The 24,369-nt window shown below is 40.3% G+C and overlaps 1 long non-coding RNA gene across 1 annotated transcript; it reads right to left on the reverse strand.

Annotated features, from left to right (window-relative positions):
* Positions 1-11,090: 11,090 nt before the first annotated feature.
* On the reverse strand, positions 11,091-24,321 carry LOC120541694. The gene is made up of 3 exons (XR_005636061.1): positions 24,237-24,321; positions 14,024-14,230; positions 11,091-11,243 (listed from the first exon to the last, which is right to left on the reverse strand). It is a non-coding gene; the product is annotated as an uncharacterized LOC120541694 (long non-coding RNA).
* Positions 24,322-24,369: the final 48 nt, after the last annotated feature.

A 24,369-nucleotide genomic window follows, 5' to 3' on the forward strand; every position in this document is an offset into this window, starting at 1 on the left:
TGTTAAAATGATTAACCAAACTATCAATCTATAGGTGGTATTGTGTGCTTATCACCCACCTGAAATACATATATAGTTTTGAGGTAAAACTAGTACCCTGATTATTTCATTGGGTATTCTTATTCAAGAACATAATTATATTAGGGTGCTCTCTATATGTGACATGCATTTTTCTAAGAAGATATACAATGTCCTCCATAATGTTTGGGACAAAAACACATTTTTTCTTGACTTACCCCGGTCACATGATGTAGAAATGATAACACTTTTATATGATCCCCCATTTCAGGGCACCATAGTATCTGAGACAATTGGTGTCACAGGTGTTTGCAATGACTCAGGTGGGTTTTGTTGCTTCATCAGATACTTCAGCTTGCTTTGATATCTGTAGTTACTGTTGTTCAACAGGACATCACGAGCTGTGCCAATGAAAGTCAGAGAAGCCATTACAAGGCTGAAAAACAAGAACAAAACCATGCAAGACATTGGTAAAACCTTAGGTTGATCTCATTCAACTGTCTGGAATATCATTAAGAAGAAAGAACACACTGGTGAGCTCAGTAATCACAAAGAGACTAGTAGGCCAAGGAAGACCTCAACTGCTGATGACAGAAGAATCCTTATTATCATGGTACCAAAACATCCTCCAAGAGCAGCTTCTCCCCACTATCCAAGAACAGTCTGGTGATGAACAATGTCTTTTCCAGAATGATGGAGCACCAGGACATAAGGCAAAAATGATAAGTGGCTTGGGGAACAAAACATCGAAATTTTGGGTCCATGACCAGGAACCTCCTCAGACCTTAATCCCATTGAGAACTTGTGGTTACTCCTCAAGAGGGACAAACAAAAACCCACAAATTCTGACAAACTCCAAGCAGTGATTATGCAAGAATGGGCTGCCAACAGTCAAGATTTGGCCCAGATGTTGATTGACAGCATGCCAGGGCAAACCACAGAGGTCTTGGAAAAGAAAGAAGGGCCAACACTGCAAATATTGACTCTTTGCATAAACTTAATCTAATTGTCAGGAAAAGCCTTTGAAACTTATGAAATGCTTGTAATTATCCATCAGTATATACCATAGCAACATCTGACAAAAAAAATCTAAAAGCACTAAAGCAGCAAACTTTGTGAAAACCAATACTTGTGTCATTCTCAAAACTTTTGGCCACGACTGTACAAAGGCCACACTGCAAGATGACAACCAGTAGTTAGCCACACAAACAGGATGGCCAGATTACAGTTTTTTAAAAAGGATTTCAAAGATCCTGCACAATTCAGGGAAAAGGTTTTGTGAGCAGACAAGACAAAGATGAACCTGATCAGAGTGATGGCAACCTCATCTGTTAAAAATGGTGCTGTGGTGTTATAGCTTGGGCATGTTTGGCTGCCACAGTTTCTCTTCATTGATGATGGAACTGCTGATGGCAGTGGCACAATGAACTCTGAGGTGTACAGAAACAATATAAGTAATTGAATAGGACTGTTGAACAGGCACTTGATTTTGAAACCTAAAGATTCCCAAATGGCACAGATAAAGGTTAGCAATGGAAATTGAGGGAGGAGAATGCAAGTTTGCAGAAGTCTCCACTAAGATGACCCTCCTTCTCCCATTGCCCCAAGGTTTGCAGCCCAAGTATTGGACTCATTAGCTACCTCTGGTCACACAGGAAACTTGACTTGACTTAACATTTTCATAGAGAGGCTATCTGACCGGGTTTGGAAAATGAACAAATGACAACAAAACCGAGACACGCATTTAAAATGGGTGCTCCTTTGAAATGATTCTGTATAATAAAACTGAATTTTAGGCCTGGGACTAAGAGCCACAACTGAACAACTGAATGGCAGTAAGGAATATTGGTTCTCTCAAAATGTTAATAGTAATATAAAAAAATCTTCTTTATCTTAACTTTTTGTTACAAATGTTAAAAAGCCTATCATAAACATTCTCACTCCCACATCTGGCGAGTGGCTGAGAGAAAACACTTCTGCTGCTCAAGTGAGTCACTGCTTTAGATAAAACAAAAATGACAGTGCATCCCTTTTAGGGAAAAGAAGAAAGAGAGGAGCTGCTAATCTGCCTAGAAGGGGTCAGGCATTCAGTCCTCCTCTCGCAAGCTTGGAGAGGGGCTTTTTTAAACTTTAGTGGAAGCTATTTCGGGCTCATATTTTCCATGAGGTGGGAAAACAGGCAAACAATAAAGAGCTGTGCTCCTTTGTAATAGCCTCCACCATGGTGGAAATGTTTTTTGTTTTTAGTGTATGCATCCCTATCAGCCGGGCTGAACACCTTCACGGTACTCATCAGAAGCCTGACACTTCTCAGCATATCACCCCTACACCAGCCAGCACCCCCTGACAAACACACACTCACCCATTTAGAAAAGCATGTTGCATGAAAATGGCCTCATATGATTTGTTTCTCTAGTCAAACTCTCTGGACTTGTTTTCCTATGCTGTCCACATATTACTCCTATAAAGCAAACTTACCCATTGTCATTTGCATCGTAACTTTTACTTCAAACATTTGCATTCATACTGAATATGCTAGCTGCACATATGGAAATATAACACAGTTTACCTTTATAGCTCTTTGCTAATGTGGCATCTCTGATCTAAACGTTCATGTCTAAGCACTCCTGTCTTCTGAGTATCAGTGCTAAGGCAACTTCTTTTTGAATGTGAATGAATGATTTTCAGCGATTTTCAGTTGTAGCCTTCATTTATGGGAGTTGGAGATACGCTCCCGTGACGGGCAGTCATCTAGTCTGAAACACCCAATGATTCCCTCCAGCAAGTCCTGTGTCTTAGCCCATGTTGACTGCAAATGTTGGCTGTTAATAGTCATCTCCGATGATGAGCTGGGCAAGGAGGGCACATAACAAGCAAGGGTAGGTGCAAATCAGTGCTTCATGCTTTTATTCTCAACACGGTGCAAAATCATCAAATAAATAAATCAATAAATGTGCCATAGAAACAGACAATCAAAATTAAATAAATAAATCCACACAAGTTAGAATCCAGGTCAAAGTGTGCAGGATCTGCTCCTTAAAAATTATTATAAGCCTTTGCGGTCCTTTCTAAAGCCGATGTCCCTGCTACTCACCGCTCAGGTCTGCTCTACAACAGGAGACGTCCACTGACAGGCACAGTCATCCCTCATCTGGCTTGCATACTTTGCTCCTTTCCCACTGTTGCAATTCTCTCGGCATCTTTGGGAGCCATCTTGGAGTGGCTGGTTGCTTCTTCTCCTAGGGTGCTTGGAAGGAACATCCTTGCACATCCACTCACTCCTATTAGGGCCATTACAGAAGGCCTGCCTCCTCTGCATAGAGCACCGGCTCTCACACAATCCTTCTGAGACTCTTTCTGTGGAAGAAAAATTAGACTTGGGGATAACAGTCATTCACGATAAAGTGATTTGATATACTTTCCATATAAAAATATAGAATTAATCTTAAAGAAATAGCATAAAGGGTCAATAAATGTCAGAAACCTGTTCAGGAACCCAGATAAAGGTCAAGTGAACAACAAAGACAAGAATGTACCAGGAGAAGGTTGATGTAATACACCAAATTTATGGCTAAGAGATCAGCAGATTGTCACACAAAGCCTGAAGGAGTGTAACTCCATGCCAGACCAGTAGGTGATGGAGTGCACCAACTCTTTCTCTCACTTCTCTGCAGACCAGTTACGGGAAATTCCGCCTGGCTCAGATGACGCCACTTCTGGTTCTGGACCCAATGAAATCATTTCTGGTTTCGGCCCCAGTGATGATGTCACTTTCTCCGCTCACCTTTAAAGCCGCCATCTTTGTGCCGGCAAATCAGTTCAGTTGTGGACCTGAACCTGTACAAATCTGCATCTTACAATTATCCATTGCAGCCAGGAACAATATACAGTTGGCTGCCCCAAACCTTTTTTTTTTGTGTACCTCTTTGTCGTGCTTATGATAAGATGTCCTGTAAATAATAAATAATAAATAATAATAATGAACAACAGGACAGTTGTCACATAGAAAGAGATTTGAAAGGTAATACCTAAACTAAGAGATATTGAAGAACAAGGATAGAATGGAGAAAGTCTTATTTAGGCTGGTTATGCGCTGTGCTAAACACCTCATGTCTTTTAACCAATCAGAATATGAAATGTAAGCATTAATCAGCACAGTTATGTGAATTCATTTACAGTATCAGTAAGTACGAGCTTCTGCTTTTGTTCTGTGGCCATTCTCCTCCTGCTTTAACAGACTGCTATAAGAAAGCTCCCTCCTTTGCTTAGTGCTGCGGGTAAAATAAATGACGCACGTGGACAAGCCTTTCTCCTGCCTGATTACTGACTAAAAGGATTTATCAGATTTGTCCTTTTAGAGGATAACTTTCCATAATTAACATGCTGATTTCTACCACATTTCTTACTCCTCCTTTAACCTGCAGTCTTCTCGACCTTTCTTTCTTGTTTTCTTCTTATCAATCTTCCTCTTAGGCACCTTTTATTCCTTCAGTGTTTGCAGGTGCCTAATCCTGCACCCCAGAATGCTAATGAGGGAGCTGGCGCATGAAGTGTGCTCCACCAATCCCCCGATCAACATCCTAGGGCTGCACCTAACCCCACACCAGCCCTGATCACACTGTGTTTAGTATAAAATCTGTACACTGTGTGGTCCCCGGCCGGGCTCCAGGAGGACGTGAGGAGGGCTTGTGCCTCCTCCAGACCGCGAGGGGGCGTCCGTCCTGGTTCTGTTGGGAGCCACGGGTCGAGGGCATGGAAGCCCTACCCTGTAGGGGCCCGTGGTCACCGCCAGGCGGCGCCCCGATGCCGGTTTACCCCGTGTGGTCTTTGGCCGGGGATGGAGCCCGGCCAGGACGCCTTGGAGGACCGGAGGAGGGCGTGTGCTTCCTCCAGACCGAGTGGGGGCGTCCGTCCTGGTTACGCGGGGGCCTCGGGTAGGGGGCTTTGAAGCCCACCCCTGTAGGGACCCGTGGCCACCGCCAGGCGGCGCCCCAGTGCCTGTTTATCCCAGGAGCCTGGCACTTCCGCCACACCAGGAAGTGCCGGGGGGAAGACGACCGGGAGACACGGACGGCTTCCGAGTGCGCAGCCGGCACTTCTGCCACACAGGGGTGTGGCCACCGCTAAGTGCCGGGAAGCAGCTGGGACCCATCCGGCTTCCCATAAAAGGGGCCGCCTCCCTCCAGTCAGTGGTGGACGTCGAGAGGCAGTGTTGGCGAAGCTTGAGAGAGGACAGGAGGCGGCCAGGAAGGCACAAGAGACTGTGGGCCTGGACATTGGGGAAATCAGTGCGAGAAGGCACTGGGGTTGTGAGTGTGCACTGGACTTTTATATTGTAAATAGTGTAAATAAACAGTGTGTGGGTTGAAAATATGTTGTCCGTCTGTGTGTGTCCGGGCCAGCGTTCACAACTGCCATGCACCTCTAATATGTTTTATCACGACTCCTTCAGACAAACTAACAGTTTTTGGCTTTAGTGGGCTCTGTGTGCATGAGAGTTGACGACCAATGAATGCTCACCTGGAAGTGCTATTCATACGTATAATGCAGCGATGAGGAATAAGGAACATGGGTGTTGTGGACCTCTTAAACTGAAAAGAAGCTCATCTGTATATAGTAATGTCTTATGTTTTATGTACCACAACAGAATGGGAAAAAGAAAAATGGACAGATTGCACCTGATCTCACTGTATCTGTTAACACATCGTATAGCACCAGCTGGGCTGGTGCCACCATTAAAGTGAAGTAGGCATTTGCTTAGGGCACAGATCATAAGGGGGGTAAAACCCCTAAGTTACTGAACAGTTGGTTGGTGCACTAATAAAATGGGCCTAGGACCCAAAATAACCAAGCGCCAGCACTAGTCACCGGCTGTGTTAGGTGGCACACTATTGACATGTCAGAAAAAGGTCAGTCCCTAAATCTGACACGTCCAGTGATTTTCACTCATGTGAATTGAGTTAAATTCTATACTTAAGTGATATAACATTTTAGCAAGGAGTCATCTGGAGTACTACGAGTTTTGGTCTTCATATTATATACAGTAAGCATAGGAGTGCTGGAGAAGTCCAGGGAAGTTTGAATTGATTTATTCCAGGATTGCACGAGCTACGAACAATTGAAAGAGTTCAACCTGTCCATTTAAACAAGGAGACAGAGATAAAGGGCTGAGATAACAGAAGTTTTCAAATCACAACATCCCAGCTGTTGCTTTAAAATGAGTCCTTCAAGGAGAGCATGGAGACACAGATTGTAATTAGCTAGGCTGCAGAGCTTCAGGTGTGGCCTAATAACCAAAGCAGCCTGGACCCATATCCAAATTCTACAAGCAGGGTTTTTGGCCTGTACAAGAAAAGAGGAACCATCAAACCTGTGGCTAAAATGATAAAAACAAAGTTTCCTTATACTTTGAAGACTTATTTACAAAAATTCAAAATTAAAAGAGTAGGCAACCCTTAAATAAATAAAGCCAGTCTGAAATCCAAAGCTAAAATCCAGTGACAAATATCTAATATTACAATTAGAACTAAAATGTGTAATGCTGTCATTGAAATATAGAACAAATCCATCCACATTAATGTCTGGGGATATAAGTTACACCATCTTGATTAATGTTTGTTAACTTAGCAATAGAAATGACTTACTCTGTTAAAAACACTCTAATGAAGCAATCATTATGAGTCTAGAATGCTGGAGACTTCAACCAGAGGAACATCGGAATGAACCACCATGTTCTATTTGTGGACACAACAAGCTGGACCTTCTCTGTCCAAATGTTTAATGCCTTTAAATGTAAACCTGTGGTACAACTGGGCAGATTACTGCCAACCTACAAGCCTGTTACAAGATGGCAGCAGCAACTCTCTTATTAGCCAAGCCAGAAGTTCTTGTGTGTTTGGAAGGTTGATTTGTTATAATATTTTATCTTCTTATATAATATGCTACCATGGCTGTCCGTTTATCTGTCCAGGAATCACCTGAAGCTCACAAACCATTTGAACTATTGATCTGAAATTTGGTACACATATACTACGTGATGTCTACTATCCGCTTTTGGAGTAATGATTGACCTCCAAGGTTATTCCTTTTTTATTTTTATTTAATTTATTGTAGAATCGACTCTCTGCAGTGGCCAGCAGGGCAGCCGTGCGGCCCGTGTGTATGGGCACCGTTCTCGTCCCTACCACCTACGCCGTTACTTCTCCTACCTCTTCATATCTTAAATCATTTTTGAGGCAGAATGAAGACTTAAGTGCCAGCTTAAGTGAAAAATTAAGGAAAACGTATTAAGTAATTGCAACACAAACACTGTCTTAATCAGTTTTAACCTGAAAAGATGACGACGAAAGAAGAGAAGAAGTGGGCTGCTAGAGTGGAGAAAAGAAGAGCTGCTCAGGAAGTAGCAAGTGCATCAACCTCTGAGTAAATGAATGCTAAACGTACAGAGAAAGAGTCTGAAAACTAGGAATGGTCAAGTCAAGTGTATTCACTGCACGTTATCATGCAAAGCGCCGTTACTGGTAATTATATAATTATAATTTTAGATTATATATCTATCTGCCATATATTGCCTTTCATATACCTATCATATATTGTTCTTGAGTTCGTTCTATCTATCTATCTATCTATCTATCTATCTATCTATCTATCTATCTATCTATCTATCTATCTATCTATCTATCTATCATATAGCACTCTTCAGTTCTATCTATCTATTTATCCCTTTATCTATCTATTGTAATATAAGAGACAAAGAAAAAGTTTTGGGGCACCCTAAGGATAAACCCATATCATCAAATAAAATTCAGGTTTATAAACGTGTTACAGAAAAAAATAAATAAACGTAATGTAGATGTGAGTCTCAGGAATAGACAGCCTCAAGAGTTTCTAGAAATATGGTCTCCTGGCAGGAAGAGGCGGGTCTAGGCAGGTGGACACTGGAAGTGATGTCAGAGATGTTAAGGTTGTCAGTCCTCTGGTCTGCAATGAGAGGAAGAGAAAAGGTATCAATTAACAGTGCCCTCTGGTGTTCAGGTGGGAAATTACTATTATCTGAGTCTTTAAGCTGCTACCCATGTGCATGTGTGTGACGTTATCTATCTATCTATCTATCTATCTATCTATCTATCTATCATATAGCACCTTTCATATCTATCTATCTATCTATCTATCTATCTATCTATCTATCTATCTATCTATCACATAATACCTTTCATGTCCATCTACCTATTCTTCAGAGCAAGGCTCCAGAAAAATAAATTAATGGATGGATGGATTTATGATAGAAGGTTTTTTTAATTTAAAGGAGGCATAACATTTTTAGTGTGTGACTCATAATGTTGTCTGAGTCAATTTTGTGCAAGTCTCCTGTGTGCAAGAAAATTCAAGGGCCAAGAACGTAAGTTACATCATAAGATTTAATTTTCTGCCACAAATCACAGCAGTTCAGCCATGTAAATTTCAACATAAATAATTGAAGGCAAAGAAAACTTTACATAGTAGCTGAATGAAAAGTTTTGGTTTATGATTTCAGCTCAAAAGCTCTATAGCCTGCCAATCAGGTTTTCTTCATTGAGGCTGAGTGTTATCTCACATTCCAAATATTGTTAAATACTAAATTGAATTACCCAATAAATGAGACTGGTTGATTGACGTTGATTGACTCCTTGGAAAAATGTGTCCACCACAGAAATGAGCACAACACAGGATTTTAATTTGTTTTTCATTTCAAGACAACTTTGGGGTATGTGATTGCTGGTAAAATACCAAAGAAGTCTTTGCATGCTTCTCTTGCTAATGACAGTTTTAGGAGGTCCCACGTATTAAACTAATTGAAATGTATATCATGAATAACTCCGAAGATGCGTGAATTGAGTCTTGACAGAACAGCACATAATGTGAATTGTAAAAGATCTGAATACTTATTACTAAAATTGTAGAGAGGGATTTTCAGTTATCTACCAAAAAGAAGAAGTGTGCCATGTATCTCTTGCTCATAGAAGTATTCAGGACCCTTTGCTGTGTCACTCCTAATTGTGCTCAAGTGCGGCCTGTTTGCTTTAATTCTTCTTGAGGTGGGCCTTGGACTTGATCGGAGTCCAGATGAGGCAAATGGCAATGACTGGCTATCGTTTAGCAAGGCACGTGTGTACCCGTGTTTAGAAGGTCCCACATTTCACACCAAGCCATGAAGTCCAAAGAACTCTCTGTACAGTAGACCCCTGTGATCAAAATATAATGTGGTATAGATCAGGGCAGGGCAGGGAAATAAAACCATTTCTAAAGTCTGAGTGTTCCCAGGAGCACAGTTGCCTCAATAATTGTGAAATGGAAGGAGTTTGGAACCATCAGGACTCTTCCTAGAGATGACCGTCTGGGCAAACAAACTAACTGGGCAAGAAGGACTTTGAAGCCAATGGTTACTCTAACAGACAAAAAAATTATGTGCAGAGATGGGAGAACCTGTTGGAAGGACGACCATCTCAGCAGCACTCCTTCAATCAGGAGTTTATGGTTGAGTAGTTTGATGAAATAAAAGGCATCTGACAGTTTAAAGCAGGAGGGCAGAACACCAAGCACCATGTGTAGTGAAAAGCAGGTGCTGCTCATCACCTCCCTAATACCATCACTATGGTGAAAAATGGTGGTGGCAGCATCATGCTGTTGGTCGTGCTTCTCAGTGTCAAGAAGAGGAGACTGCTTGGAATTGAGGGTAAGATGATTGTTGCCAAATACAAAGAGCTCCTTGAAGAAAACCTGCTCCAGACTGCATGCTGCCTCAGACTGGGGTGGGGGGGCTCATCTTTCAGCACGACAATGACTTGGTTTTCAAGGCGTCGAGACGAGTGGGCTAATAGGCTGGAGGTGTGTGGAGAACCACAGCAGTGCTGTATGCTAAATGCAGTATCAGTGGCCATGGACAACTGGTCAGAGCCTCAGCTTGTGTTGACTCTAATGGCATTCATTGAATCTAAATCTTTGACAGAGGTGCAAAGAAGATTTGGAATTAAATTTAACATGCATCAGTGAGAAAGAATTCCTTCTTGTATCTTAAAGCGATCAATATCAGTCTGCTTTTAGTGTGAAGGACATGTGTATTGAACCATTGAGAATTGTAAGAACACCAGAAAATATCAAAATGGTGAGACAGGCTGTGGAGCAGAGACCTGTGTGTTCAGCGCACAGTCAGTCAGCAGCATTAAATCTTTGGATTGTTTGCCAAATTCTTCATGTAGACTTATCTTATCACCCATATAAAATACAAACAGCGTGTCATTTTCTAGCTATAATTTAGCTACACTGCTTAACTTTTGTACTCGGTTTGCTGGATTGTTAAGTGAAAACTTGGATATACTGAACAATTTTCAAACTCATTTAGAAGTATATATTTTAAAGTGTGGTGCTCCTTTGAAATGTTATTTAAACAAATGTATTGAAGACAAAGTAAATAAATCACATTCATTATTTTTTGACTACTTTACCAATTTAAGTGGCCATTCATACTGTCTAATCCTTTCATTTCCTTATGCCACACCTATTATGGAGAATGCATTTTCCTCAGCATTACTAAAGCTTATACTAAGCATTTACATTTGCAGTGATATCCCTCAGGAACGTGTTGGTCTGAATGAAAATTATTTTTATCAGCAATTCTCACTGGTCTGTCCTTCTAAGACAGGTTTAAATCAAAATAATTAGTGTAGACCTTGGTGTTAACCTTTGCAGGGTACCACCTATTGGAATGTACCGGTATTTTGTAATGCATGTAATAATGAAATGTATCACATTTATCATTCCAACAGATGACACTTCACAAACAGTAGTAGTAATAAAATGCATTACTATACCGTCTTCTGTTATGCCATCTGTTGGAATGACAAGTGTAATGCATGTCTCTCTGTTATATGCCATTTGATATGGGATTTGCAAAAGCAGGGTTAATGTTTGTGATGCACCATCTGTTGGAATGACAAGTGCAATGCATATCTCTCCGTTATATACCATTTGGTATGGGCTTTGCAAAAGCATGTCTTGCCCCCGAAAAACAAGGCAGAATCCACGGGCTTCGGGAAAACCAGCTTTATTCAATTCAAAACACGAACAGCAAGGGTATTTATTGAACACTTCACACAGACAGAGCAAACCAGCAGTGACGTTATTGGTCGTCTTGCCTTGGCTCCCTTCTTCAGTTCAGGAACAGATAGTCCTGCTGAGATCGAGTTGTCCTATAGTGGAGGAGACAGAAAAGAAAAAGCGGCCAGGTCAGTGGCTAAATTAGAGTGTTGCCCGCATCAACCATTGGCTGATGGATGTGTTGCGTGGCAGGGCTGTGGCTCATTGCATCGTGGTGGACAAAGAACCCTCCACAAAGGCATCACCCGCGTTTTGACACTGGGGCGTCTTAACGCGTCTCACAATATACACACATATATATGTTTTGTCACACATGTGCATCAATGGACCACACTCCAGGCTCATCTGAGGTGTGCACTACCACCCCTGGTTGAGAGCTGCTGCTGGCACCAACTTTGTCCTCTTCTTTTTTTCTCCGCAGTATTGAGAAGATGGCCTAAGAGGTCTCTCTGCCCCTTCTGATGCACCAACTATGAACCACAGCTACTTGAAGGAGGCATTCCATTCTGAATACAACGCACCATAGCACAGAGCCCTTGACTGGCTGACTGAAATTCTGGGAATTACAAATCCTGACGGCTTCTCTGGGAACTTTGGACCTTTCTGCTGCTCTATGTACCCACAGAGGCCATTTTTTGTTTATTTCGTTTAGTTTGATTAAATATGGATGACCATATTTGTGCCCCAACATTTCCTTGTGGAACTTGCAGTCCTTTCCTCGACCACAACATACATTTTGTATTTATATTATTTCCTTATTGCTAGTTTGTGGCCATTTGTTGTAGTTTCTTTGTGGTTATCATGCGCCTGCATCTTTTGTTGTTTCAGGCACAGTGGCTCAGTGGTTGGTACTGCTGCCTCACAGCACAGATCACATTTTGGTCACAATGGCGTAGTTTATTATAATCCACTCAAAACTAGTTCAGCTCCTCCGACTCCACCGACGTTGATGCCTTTTGCAGACTTCGAAGATCTCAAACATTTCCTAGATTCCAAACTCAGTGGGGTTCGCTCATCACTAGTGTGTCCCACTGTGGAAAATATTCAGTATGTCATGTTTTTGAAAAAATGTACTAAAGATATGAATAGGAGACATTAATGGAATTGATTTTCCTGATTTGGTACAGCTGCAGGAAAGGACATGTAAAGCAGAAGTGTGAATGAGGCTTTAGGGAGCAGTATTGCTCTTTTTATACCCCATCCTTGGAAAAAAAACAAAAAAAAAACTTGAACCCCCGACCCCTGCAAGAAAAAAAAAAACACCTTTTCATGCGCCATCACCACCTGATCAAAGCGCCATGATGTCCCTACATTGATGGATTAAAGGCCAGAAGTCCATGTGACCGTCGTCATCAAGTCCTTCCATGAGAACCCTGAATACAATGAGGACGGATCATTTATGTTAGGTAGAATGCCTAGAGGAGCCTGGGTGGTCTCATGGCCTGGAACCCCTGAAGATTTTATTTTTTCTCCAGCCATCTGGAGTTTTTTTGTTTTTTCGGTCCTCCCTGGCCATCGGACCTTACTTTTATTCCATGTTAATTAGTGTTCTCTTGTTTTAATTCTAACTTTGTCTTTTTTTCCTCTTTCTTCATCATGTAAAGCACTTTGAGCTACATTGTTTGCATGAAAATGTGCTATAGAAATAAATGTTGTTGTTTTGCATTTACAAATTTGAAAGCTTAACAAATTTGTGTCAGTTTGGCGAACACCTAAGAAGTCTACCATCGACTGCATCCTGGCACTGAGGGTTCTCATGGAGCGCAAACGCGAATATCAGCAGAGTTTCTTTGCAGCCTTTTGCCGATTTTCACAAAGTGTTCGACTCAGTTGGTCGAGTTGCCCTGTGGGACATCCTGAATGTTCGCGGGATCCCCTCGAGGCTGCTGGATATCATGGCCGGCCTTTACACTGGTACTGTGAGTGCTGTGCAGAGTGGAGGCAGGACCTCTGTGTTTTTCCCAGTTGATTCTGGGGTTCGTCAGGAGTGTGTTTTTGCTCCTACTCTGTTCAATGCTTGTATGGACTGGGTGTTGGACAAAGAAGTGGGGAGCATCTCTGTTTGAGGAGCATGGCGAGAGGGTTGCCTACCTTGGCAGTGACATTCATGTCTCTGGTGACTCTTTCTGTGAAGTCAGTAGACGGATTGGGAGAGCATGGGGGTCATGAGGTCGCTGGAAAGGGGTGTGTGGCGCTCTCAATATCTATGCAAAAGGATGAAGGTCCAAGTCTTTAGAGTCCTGGTGCTTCCTGTCTTACTATATGGTTGCGAGACATGGACGCTATCCACTGACCTGATATGAAGACTGAACTCCTTTTGTTCCATTGGTTGGACTTTGTGTTGAATGAGCGGTTGCTCATGGAGTCCCGAATGAGGCACATTACCTGCATTGAAAGGGATTGTCAGTTACGGCACTACGACCATGTGGCGTGTTTCCCCGAGGGTGACCTAGCTCATAAGATCCTCATTGTTGGGGACCCGAGTAGCTGGACCAGGCCAAGGGGTCACCCATGTAACACCTGGCTGCGGCAGAGAGAGGGTCATTTCAGGAGGGTAGGACTGGACCGTGTGTCTGCCTGGGGGGTTGCCAACCTGGATCCCGAGCTGTTTCGACGTGTAGTGGGTGCGGCAACATGCTGTGCCAGTGCATGCTCCCCAACTTGACTTGACTTGACTTTGCGAATTGAAACTTGCCTGTTTCACTCATCGGTAGTGGCATGACAATGAGAGCCAGTGGTGTACCATTACATAGCAATGCATTTTATTTTACATTTACCAATATTGCTATTTTACAGAATGTTAAATTACAAACTTTTATGGACATTGCCAAATGTAACTATATAAAATATCTGCTAATTCAGTGTTACTTACACATTTTTCATGGTGGCATAGCAGCTAGAGTTACCAGCATTCCAGGGGCTTGGAAACCAAATCTATTCAACTCAGACGTGTTTTTGTGGTGTGGAGTTTGCCGATTTCCTTTGGCACTTTTCCCTAAGAGAGCACATGCCAAACGATACTCTGGCATCGCATCCAGAATTTAGCTCCTTCTTTGTTCGCGTTGTTAATGGATTCTGCCTTCGTGTAACAAAACACAAATCAATGGTTACAGTATAGGGCTATTTTAAAATGACTTACAAATAAAACATTCAAAAGCATCTCTAAATCATTCAAGTATTTCCCAGTAATTTAAAAATCACATAATTAAATAAAGTAAAACTCTAATATTTATCAGGTCCCGTATTTTTGTGTGCAATTTCAAATTCAGTTCCAAATTTACGAACCTAATAGCATTATGTTCTTCTACAGAAAAGAACGTCGAGTGAATTCTTTGCAATGAATTGGAGTCGTGTGCATTGTGAGACAAATCAGTTGCCAAAACAGCACTCATAAAATGAAGGCTTCCTTAATGGTGGGTTGCTGTGTGCTTTCCTCTAAGGACCACTGCCTGACACAGAACCATATCATTCTGTGAAGGGTTCCTGGCTTATGAATTTTGTTCTTTACGCTTTGAAAAGGTTCCTAACTTGTGGACAACACAGAAATCTTCGATGTATGGTAGGCCACCTAGCAGGACATGACAGCTGGGTTGGGATCTACCCAGAAACTAATGAGCTTCAGGGCCCTTGGCTACTGGAGGGACCACGGGAGTGACCTTAGTCCACATTGCTTTAAATTTTTGGGTGTCTTCTGTATGAAAAGGAGTTTTAAAAAAATTTTAATGGTATAGTGTAATTCAATATTAAATAATAGCTAAAGTAAAAATAAGGTTTTTAAAGTATAATGTCTCTTCTTTAAGATCTTACCTCATTGATCTGGTTATGGATGTGTTGAGCCTTTAGATTAAAGATCAATCCCCCCTCGTGCAGGGTATTTGCTGATGATATTGTGTTGTGTGGCACCAGAAGAGAGAAACTGGAGAGGAAGTTGGAAGAATGGAGAAGGGCTTTGGAAGGCAGAGGACTGAAGATAAATAGGAAGAAGACAGAATGCATGATGATCAGGGATCAGAAGTTAGCAGGCAGGGTTAGCTATTGAAAGGAGTGGATAAATTTAAAAATCGAGGATCAGTTGTAGCCCGAGATGGTAAACTACATGGTGAAAGAACCCAAAGAGTGCATTGTGGATGGAACAGTTGGAAGAAGGTATCAGGAGTGTTGTGTGATCGAAGGATTAAGGCGAAGATTAAAGGTGAGGTTTTTAAGGCAGTGGTAAAAGCAGCAATGATATATGGAGATGAGACATGGGGGCAGTAAAGGGAGAGCAGGTGAAGAACTTCAGATGTGGCAGAAAAGAGAATGTTAAGGTGGATGTGTGGAGTCACAAAAAAGGACAGAATGAGAAATGAGACAATCAGAGGAACAACAAAAAGTGGGAGAGATAGCTAAGAAAGTAGAGTAGGTTAAAGGCCCCGGAAAGAACTTTTATTATTTATAGATCTGTAACAGACCCCGAGGAGTGAATAACTGTGAATAAATAGTAACAGATCTGGGAAATACCAAAGGGTCCCAATTTTAAAAGGACTCTTGCTGCATACGTACAATAGCACAGCAAGTCTGGATTTTCCTATAGTGTCCTGTTAGGTAGCCTACAACACATCCAAGATGTATTTTCCTAAACATTATGAAGTTATTTTTTAAGTATTAAGTATGCAAAGAACCTGTTCCAGAATGAATTACCCAAGCAATGGAACTACGAGGAACCATACAACCCAGTAAAGAACCCTAAAGTGCCATTAAGGAGCCATTAGTTTTCAATGTGTGTAGGCAGTCGCTACAAGAATAATAAGAAAATATTGTTCCTCTAGATTTACAAAATTCAGGACATCCATCTTATGTATTAGACTACATAAATACTAATTAGTGCTGCATTAACACATTAACTCTAATGTTTAACATGGATATTGATTTTTACATTAAAAAGTGAGAATAAAAAAACGTATTAAAATGTCAATCTAATTCTAAATAGATAGGTAGAGTAATAAATAAATAAATAAATAATAATGCATACAGATATGCACATAATTCATGAATAAAAAATTAAACAAATATACATAATTAAAGAGGAGAGCTCTCGGTTAGTGCGCCTACTCCTCCACTGCTCAGTTTATCGCCGTCTCTAAGGTTTATTCAAGTTTTATGACTTTTTGAGAAAATGGATTTTTAATTAACGTCATAAGGTGAACTAGACTGGAAATTAAGAAGAAGAAAACATTCATAGAATCAGCGGAACGGCGCTGTCTGCTTACTGCGCGTCTTGTGCAGAAGTTTGGCATCCAAAAATGCAAATTAACAGTTTTAAAGAGCGTCTCATTGAGAATTTTTCTTTAGTCTCGATTTTCATAATTGAAAACGAATGAATAGAAATAGTATCGCATGTTTGCGGCCAGGCTCCAGGTTAGATTCTGGATGAGCGGGTTTGGAAGATGGAGGGCCGGCTTTATGAATGCCTCAAGCTTATTTGCATTATAAAATCGGAAGGTTACGACAAACAAATCCTCGACCAAAAGTGTTCTCTTCGTTTTTTTTTTTTTTTTGTATTTCGAGCCTTTGTCTGTCACATTGCCTGACTAAAGCTGCCATCTTGTTGCTTTACTTGTGTACGTAGATGTTAGGGGCTCAGATCGTCTTTTTCCGCCACTACCATTAGTGATAAAAGTGAAATTATATTCAGATATTCTTTTGACTGTTCCGGATTTGAGGTGCGTTCATGAATATATTCAGGATGCGTTTTTAATTTGATCTTTGACACCTTGTGTAATGTAACAAAGTGGTCTATAATGGCTTTCATTGTTGTCTTTAGGCTGATACACGAAAGCCATTAAAATGACACAAGTATGGCAGAGTACAGGTTCAGCTTCCTCGCACATTCACATTTTCTTTAAAAAAATGTAATTCATAGGATGTATCAAGACTCAGTTACTGTAAGAGCTGGTCATAATCACCGAGTCCTCACGTCTAATTCACGACCTCTCCCACCGACTCCTTCAATCGCCCCCCGCTGCGCGGAGTTGGATTAGCGGGCGGTCTGCGCACTCGCTCGATAAACAGCCGGAACTACTCTGTCAGTTTATTAAAGGCAATAATCAAATACGGAAAGAATGGCAATAAATGTTATCAATTCTTATATTTTTCAGAAAAAAAACATAAATAAATAAATGAAATAAAATAAAAACACAATCTTACAAAATGAAAGGGTAGAGAGAGGCTGGGTTTTCAGAAACATTTTTTACACATTTACGTTTATTTGCTTAGCAGACGGGTGGCGCAGTGGGACAGTAAGGAGACCAGCGTTCGCTTCCCGGGTCCCCCCTGCATGGAGTTTGCGTGTTCTCCCCGTGTCTGCATGGGTTTCCTCCGGGTACTCCGGTTTCCTGCACAGTCCAAAGACATGCAGGATGGGTAAATTGTCCCTTGTGTGTGTGTACGCGCTGGGATTGGCTCCAGCAGACCACCGTGACCCTGTAGTTAGGCTATAGCGGGTTGGATAATGGATGAATGGATGCTTAGCAGACTCTTTTGTCCAAAGCGACATACAAAGGAGGTCAGCACGATCGGGTAAACAGCAGACTGGGAGAACTGTTTGATATTGTACTTGCTATTTTATTTATTTATTTGGGATTAAGTGACGCTTTATTATTGCGTTTCTGTTCTAAAAAACGTGCAAAGTGCTTATAAGTGGTAATCAATTACAAGGAACTGTAAAGATTACATCTTGCCTGAAGAAGGGGCCTGAGTTGCCTCGAAAGCTTTCATATTGTAATTTTTTTTCTGTTAGCCAATAAAAGGTGTCATTTTGCTTGACTTTTCTCTACAAGGAACTGTAAAGAGAACCTACTAATTAAAAATATTTAAGATTTACTTTTTCATTTGTACTGAAATCAATTGTCTTGGGATTATTCAACTATTTCTATTAATATTCGTTATATTGACACTAATCATATTGTAAACAAATTATCACCTGTTAGTATTACTTCGTTAATTCAGGTGTCGATGTTAAAACAAGTGCATTTGTAAAGACCACCGCTAAACGGGTTAATTTACTTTATATTAGAAATGAATTTTCAGGTAGGAAAATAACAACACTAGGTCGAATTGAGTTCTTCTTAATTATGGCATACAATGTAGCAAAGAAATATCGATTTAAGTCTAAAAAAGTCCGAAATTAAATGGCTGTTGTGGGATACGGATTGAAATCCTCCAGTGCTGCAATGGTTCGCTGTATAATTTCACGTCTTGTACCGTACAATAGCTCCGAATACGTTTCTTAACGATTTCTATTAAGTGTAAAGATTGTAGCGTGGGACTGCACTGACGTCCCAGGAGGCTCTGCGCCGCTGTACCTAAAATTTCACTGTTAATTGTTTCTCTTACGTCGGGGTTCAGACGGTTGTGTTTAACGTTGGTTTGTAGCTATTGGCAAAGAGAGTGTTTTATTGAAGTTTAAAAGGGGGTCTGAGTTTGCCTATCATCACTAACTGGTACTGCCTGGTGTATGCGGGACTAAACGATGGAGGTTTAATTTGAATTTTGCCGTTTGTGTGTTTTGTTTGCCTCTACAATACTACCAGTATTAATAAAATAGCAAAGAAAAAGTATGTCCGTGATTAATGGAGTGTGTCAAATTGTCGCAATGTTTTTAACGATAAGAAAGAATATAGCGAATGGTTAAGCTTTTATTTAAAGATTTTCACTTTTTAAAATAAAGGCATCAGATCGGTTCTTCAGGGCGTTGCCATTATGGATTTCTGATTTTAAACGGACTATTGCGGTACACAATAAGACAATAATCTAAGTTCAGGTTTTCTTCCCCCGTCAGTGTCTTTCGGTAGCCTGCTATATCTTAAATATTTTCGTTTTGTCCACAAATTAGGAAACCCAGATAATCAATTTAAGATACAAAGAGTCATTCCAGAATGAAATTACTCTTTGTCAAGTCGTGCTTCTGTACGATCAACCACAGAAGTTAGTGAAGTGCCACAGCGAGCCGTTAGTTTTATTCACAACTGCGCTAACACGGCTCATATTCTTCAATGTAGCGTCATGGCCAGCTGGAGCCCATCAAGGGAAAGGTCGCCAGTCCTGCGCCGAAGGCACCCCATGCAGTCCCCGAAGTCGCATTAGGCAAGGCGGTCGCCGATCGGCTATCATCGGGCGGTGATAGGAGAAGATAAAGCAAATGTACTTGTAAATAGACGTCAAGACCTGTCAGCAGTGTTGTATTATGCTAAACTGCCCCTTTCTCATCACATTAAGCCATTTTTAAAGTTTACGTTTTAAGCGAACTACCAAAACGTGCATTTACCAAAAAAAAAAACCAAAAAAAACAAAAACAAATAAATAAATAAACAAATAAATGAGCTCATTAACAGGACACTGTAATTATTGGAATAAAATATCAAGGCCGTTATATGCAAAAATCGTTAAATGAACAGAACATAAGGCAGGTGAAGAACAAATGCAAACAGGATAATGCCGCTATTATAGTCTTTAAGAATAAAAGTGCTAAAGTGGTTCTTCAGAACGATGCCACCGGGGAATAACTTCTGGTTCTTAAACGAGCCATCCACATGAGGATTCCAGAATGAACATTTTTATCAGTAACAGGTTCCTAAAATAAGCATAAACAGATGATAACAGATGTGGGAAATACCAATGGGTTCCCGATTTTAAATGGACTCTTGCTGCATTCAACAACACAGCAGATGCTAAGGTCAGGTTTTTCTCATAGCTTAGTTTCCTTCTAGGTAGCCTATTAATATTTCTGTGTTGTTCACATATTGGGAAACTTTTCAAAGCCCGAAGATCCAGTTTCATACTCAAAATACCCTTTCCAGAAATAAATGGTTCTTTGTCAAGCAACGGCATGGAACATAAAGGAAGGTTTTAGAGGGTACCTTATATGATTAAAGTGCTCCAAAAAATAATCATAAATAGAAGATACCGGATTTGTAAAATATCAAGACATTCATGATTTTAAAAGCACACTAATTGCACAACCAAGACCAAGTTCAAGTTGTCAGTGTCCGATTTCTACTTAGTCCATCTGCCTTTTCAAAATACTAAGAAACCATTTAAGAAACCTTCCCAGGAAAAAATGGAGTTTTGTCAAGCAAAGGATCAACGAGGAACAACACAACCCAGTAAAGTAAAGAAGCATTCGTGTAAGAAAGTATAGGAGACAGTTGGTTTATTCAGTATGTGTTCGAGTCCATATGATGAGATGCTGTTGTCAAGACTAAGCTGGGGTTTGGAACAGATAAACTTGGAGTTCAAATCGCGTGTCCGACGAGTCACCATGCCAGGCTGGCATTAAACACTACACGGTGCTCGGCTTGTGCGCCAAGTAACGCGGCCCCCCCATTTGGCTTGCTGTATATGCCAAGCAATATAGCGGCAGTTAAAACGATCTGTAACCTTAATGGTACACAAACGGAATGCAAAAAATACACACAATGCAATTAAAAAAATAAAATGATAAATGAATTGCAAAAATGAACACAATTCGGCAATGTAATAAAAATAAAATAAATGAACTGCAAAACTGCACACAAATAGGCATGTTATTTAAAGGAATAATAATGGTAAGCCAAAAGAACAAGCGAGTATTTAATACAAATAAAATAAACGAATTCCAGTAAACAAACACAAATCTGCAATTTAATACAAATAAAATAGTGGATTAGCAAAAGTGCAAACAAATCTGTATTTACAAAAAAAAAAAAAAAAAAGGCATCAGTTTAACTGGTGTTCTTGTTGTATTTACAGTACTGCCTGTGGGGGAGATACTTGACCGACATTTTTTATTTTTCTCACTAAGATACCAGGTAAGCTAGTTTACATTTCCACTCAATAATATATTCACGTTTATCGTGGCGCCGTTGAGTGGCGGCGTGTTGGACACACAATTAACTTGAACTCCGTACACGTGACAGCCTGCTGCTGCTACCAGAAGGAAGACTTAAACTTTAATTCATTTATATTCAAATACTGCTGGACTCCTATACTGATATGATGAATTACTTTCTATTCATATTATACCAAAATGATGACTTACTAAAATTCATTTCTAAGTTGTACAATACTAAATGAGGACTTACTGTTATTAATTTATATAATGTCGTATTACTACTGCTTACTTTCAACAAGTTATATTTATACTGTTGTAGTATACTCTTAAAACTATGGTTCTCTAATGGCACTTTATGGTTCTTCACTGGGCTGTGTTGTTCCTCGGAGTTCCATTTCTTGACAAAGCACCATTTCATTCTGAGAAGGATTGTTCACATATGAAGTTAGTTCTTGGTGTTTTGAAAAAACTTCCTATAAAGGGATGGAAAATTAAAGAAATCTTTAATGTACGATACGCTACCTGACAGGTAACAGATTAAGAAAACCTGAACTTAGCTTGCATTACTCTATGCAGCGAGAGCCCTTTTAAATCCCTGCGTGTTTGGTGTTTCTCAAATCCGTTACCATCTATTCCTTGTTATTGAATGTGTGACGTCCGTTACGTATTTAAATAAATACAAAGTTCTTTCTGGAACCATTATGTGGGCGATTCTTTTGGGACCTCTATATCATCGCTCTGGAGAACCTCTTTCTTTTTAAAAGTGAACTGCTACAAAAAGGATGTCTATACTTTCCTTTATATTCATAGAATTGTATTGCTACTATCAAATAGATGACCGATTTTAACTAATTTCTACTTATAATGTTGTAATGGAATCGAAATCTGGTCTGACGATTCATTCTTTAAGTAAACGATACAAAATAACGATGGAATTTTGAAAGCATGAAGAGTGTAGAACCAAAAATGCGAAAGAATTTTGTGAAAATGTTTATAATTCACTTTTTTAAGAAATCGACGCGGTTACAAATATTTTTACTTCTAGTGGTATTTCTAATTGCCGCAAACACTACACGTTAATTTTGCAGGCAAAGGTATACATGAAGAAGAGCAGAAAAAATAACTGAACTGCATAGCATGAGGCGTAAATATTTAAATTCAACCTCATATACCCCAATATTAATTTACATTATTAAAGAAAGCACTTGTTTATCCTGCACTCGCCTAATGAGTAGTCTTTCTAATATAAAAATGTATTTGTGGTCGTTGTAAAGCGGCGATCCGCTATGGCACCTCCAAGTACACTTCCAATTTAGTTATTTGGCTGACGCCTAAATCCACGACGGTTTACACCATTGGTTACATGTTCTTTTTTGCCCACCAATTGTCGCACAGGTAGGTAAAGTGGCATCCTCGTGATCGCACATGGTCGGTATCGGGAGTCGAACCCACAGCTTCGGCATCTTAAGTCCAAAGTTCTGCCTAGAATATCTTTTCTCTTCTTCTTCCTCTACACTGTTGGTTCTACTTTTTCCGAAGATGTCCGTGGCAGTAACACGCTGCCCTGCCCAGAAGCCTCTGAAAGACACCCGCCGTAATGTTGACTTTCGGGCAGAGGAACGTTCAAGGCGGAGAGCGGGCTACTCAGAAGAGGCCTGTGCGGATCGCTGAACTCCTGCTATGCATATTTCTTCTGAGCGACTCAGGGTAGTCAAGTCAAGCAGGTTTTTTTTTTTATTAATCAAAAAGAGCATAGCGAAAATTAAATTCCTCTCGCTAATTCCGCTTTCCAGGCAGGCAGACTGTAGGAAAAGTGTATAGTAATAGGAAGAGACACGAGCATTAAGCTTTCGTTTACTAAACACTTCGAATTATCTGCAAATTGGAAGACTTGACTTCCTTTACTAGTTGTCCACAGGCATTTGAGGTTTTTTTTTTGTGTTAATTAGCAGCCAGTTGTTACTGTTAATGGACCTTGTCCTTTTAATTACACGACTTAATCCTGTTGCCGTTCTGTCCGCAGTCTCACAAATTAACGCGCATGCAAGCTTTAAGTCATAATACATTTCAGAAAGGCAGTCACCGAGTCATTGATTTTAGCGCACAGGGGTGTTGTCTCTCTTTTTTACTATTAATTTGCATTCATTTGTTAGTTGGGATAGTCAGATGTAAAATAATTTGTGGTTTCATAACAGCCGATAAAACATTTAACAAGGTGGCGAAACAGGGACCACTTACGTGTGTTGATTAACAGGTAACTATTATCAATCAGTTTGAATAAAATATATGAAATTAAATTAAATATTGCAAATAGAACAACTGAGCACTTTATTTCGAATTAAATATAGGCGTACGCTGATAAGGCTGAATGAGCGCAAGAGAAAGGTGTAAAATCAAAGCACCTGCTCCGTTAGAGCGGCAATCGGCACATAATTAATGGGCTATTTTAAATGAAATTCCCGCAGCCGATTTGACATTCTGAAACAGTTTGCGAGGTCCATGCTTTATTATTTTATTTAGGGCCTTTCAGCACAGGACGTCCCACAAAAAAAGAACGGAACTGAGTCGAAATAAATAAAGTAAATTCAATAGAGGAAACACGCCCTGCTTTTTCAAGCGGAAAAACATCCAAAGCACTGATGGAAAGTGCTTTAACTAATTGTTATTTCAATTTTAGCCAGCCCGTTACAATTTTAAAACCTAGTGTTTATCAATTTGTTAGATTATTCCCAAAACAAGCTTTTTAACATAACATAATTCTGACATTCTTATGCGACAAAAGAGAGTTAGCAGAAAACTACACATCATAGCATTGGGTGTGATGGTGGCATAGAGGTTAGAGCATCGTAACCGCATCATTGGCCCCCGGGTAGAGTAGTGAGCTGGGGCCTCTGTTTTAAATCGTGGTCCTCGCGGTCAGTGCCCATACATTAAAACAGCCCTTATTATACAAATAACCACAACCGCAGCCCCTCTCAGTCAGTTCACACTATTTCGTGTGGGAACTGGCGACTCAAAACTGCCCCGATGTAAGTAGGTATAAATGTCCTCTTTCTCCTTCTGTTGTTAAAATAGGTTTTGCCTCAACATTAATTTGACTGGGTTAATTAAACTGTCGGAGGGCTAAAATGCGCATCATTTCCATTTTTAAACAGACGTCTAGTGTGAATTACAATTAACGTGTAGTTTAGGGTTTAATTTGTAATAATGATGAGACACTGATTTTTACACTTACCATATAAATTTGCTCGATTACATTAGAACTGCAGTCGGCAGCAAGTTAAATTATTTATATATTAAATAAAAAAAAAAAAAAAAAGTTTGGAAGTGTGCGCACAGTTGGCCTGAAGTTTCCATAGAGACAGTGA

This window comes from Polypterus senegalus, chromosome 12 (genome assembly GCF_016835505.1).
Source record: "Polypterus senegalus isolate Bchr_013 chromosome 12, ASM1683550v1, whole genome shotgun sequence".
NCBI lineage: Eukaryota > Metazoa > Chordata > Cladistia > Polypteriformes > Polypteridae > Polypterus > Polypterus senegalus.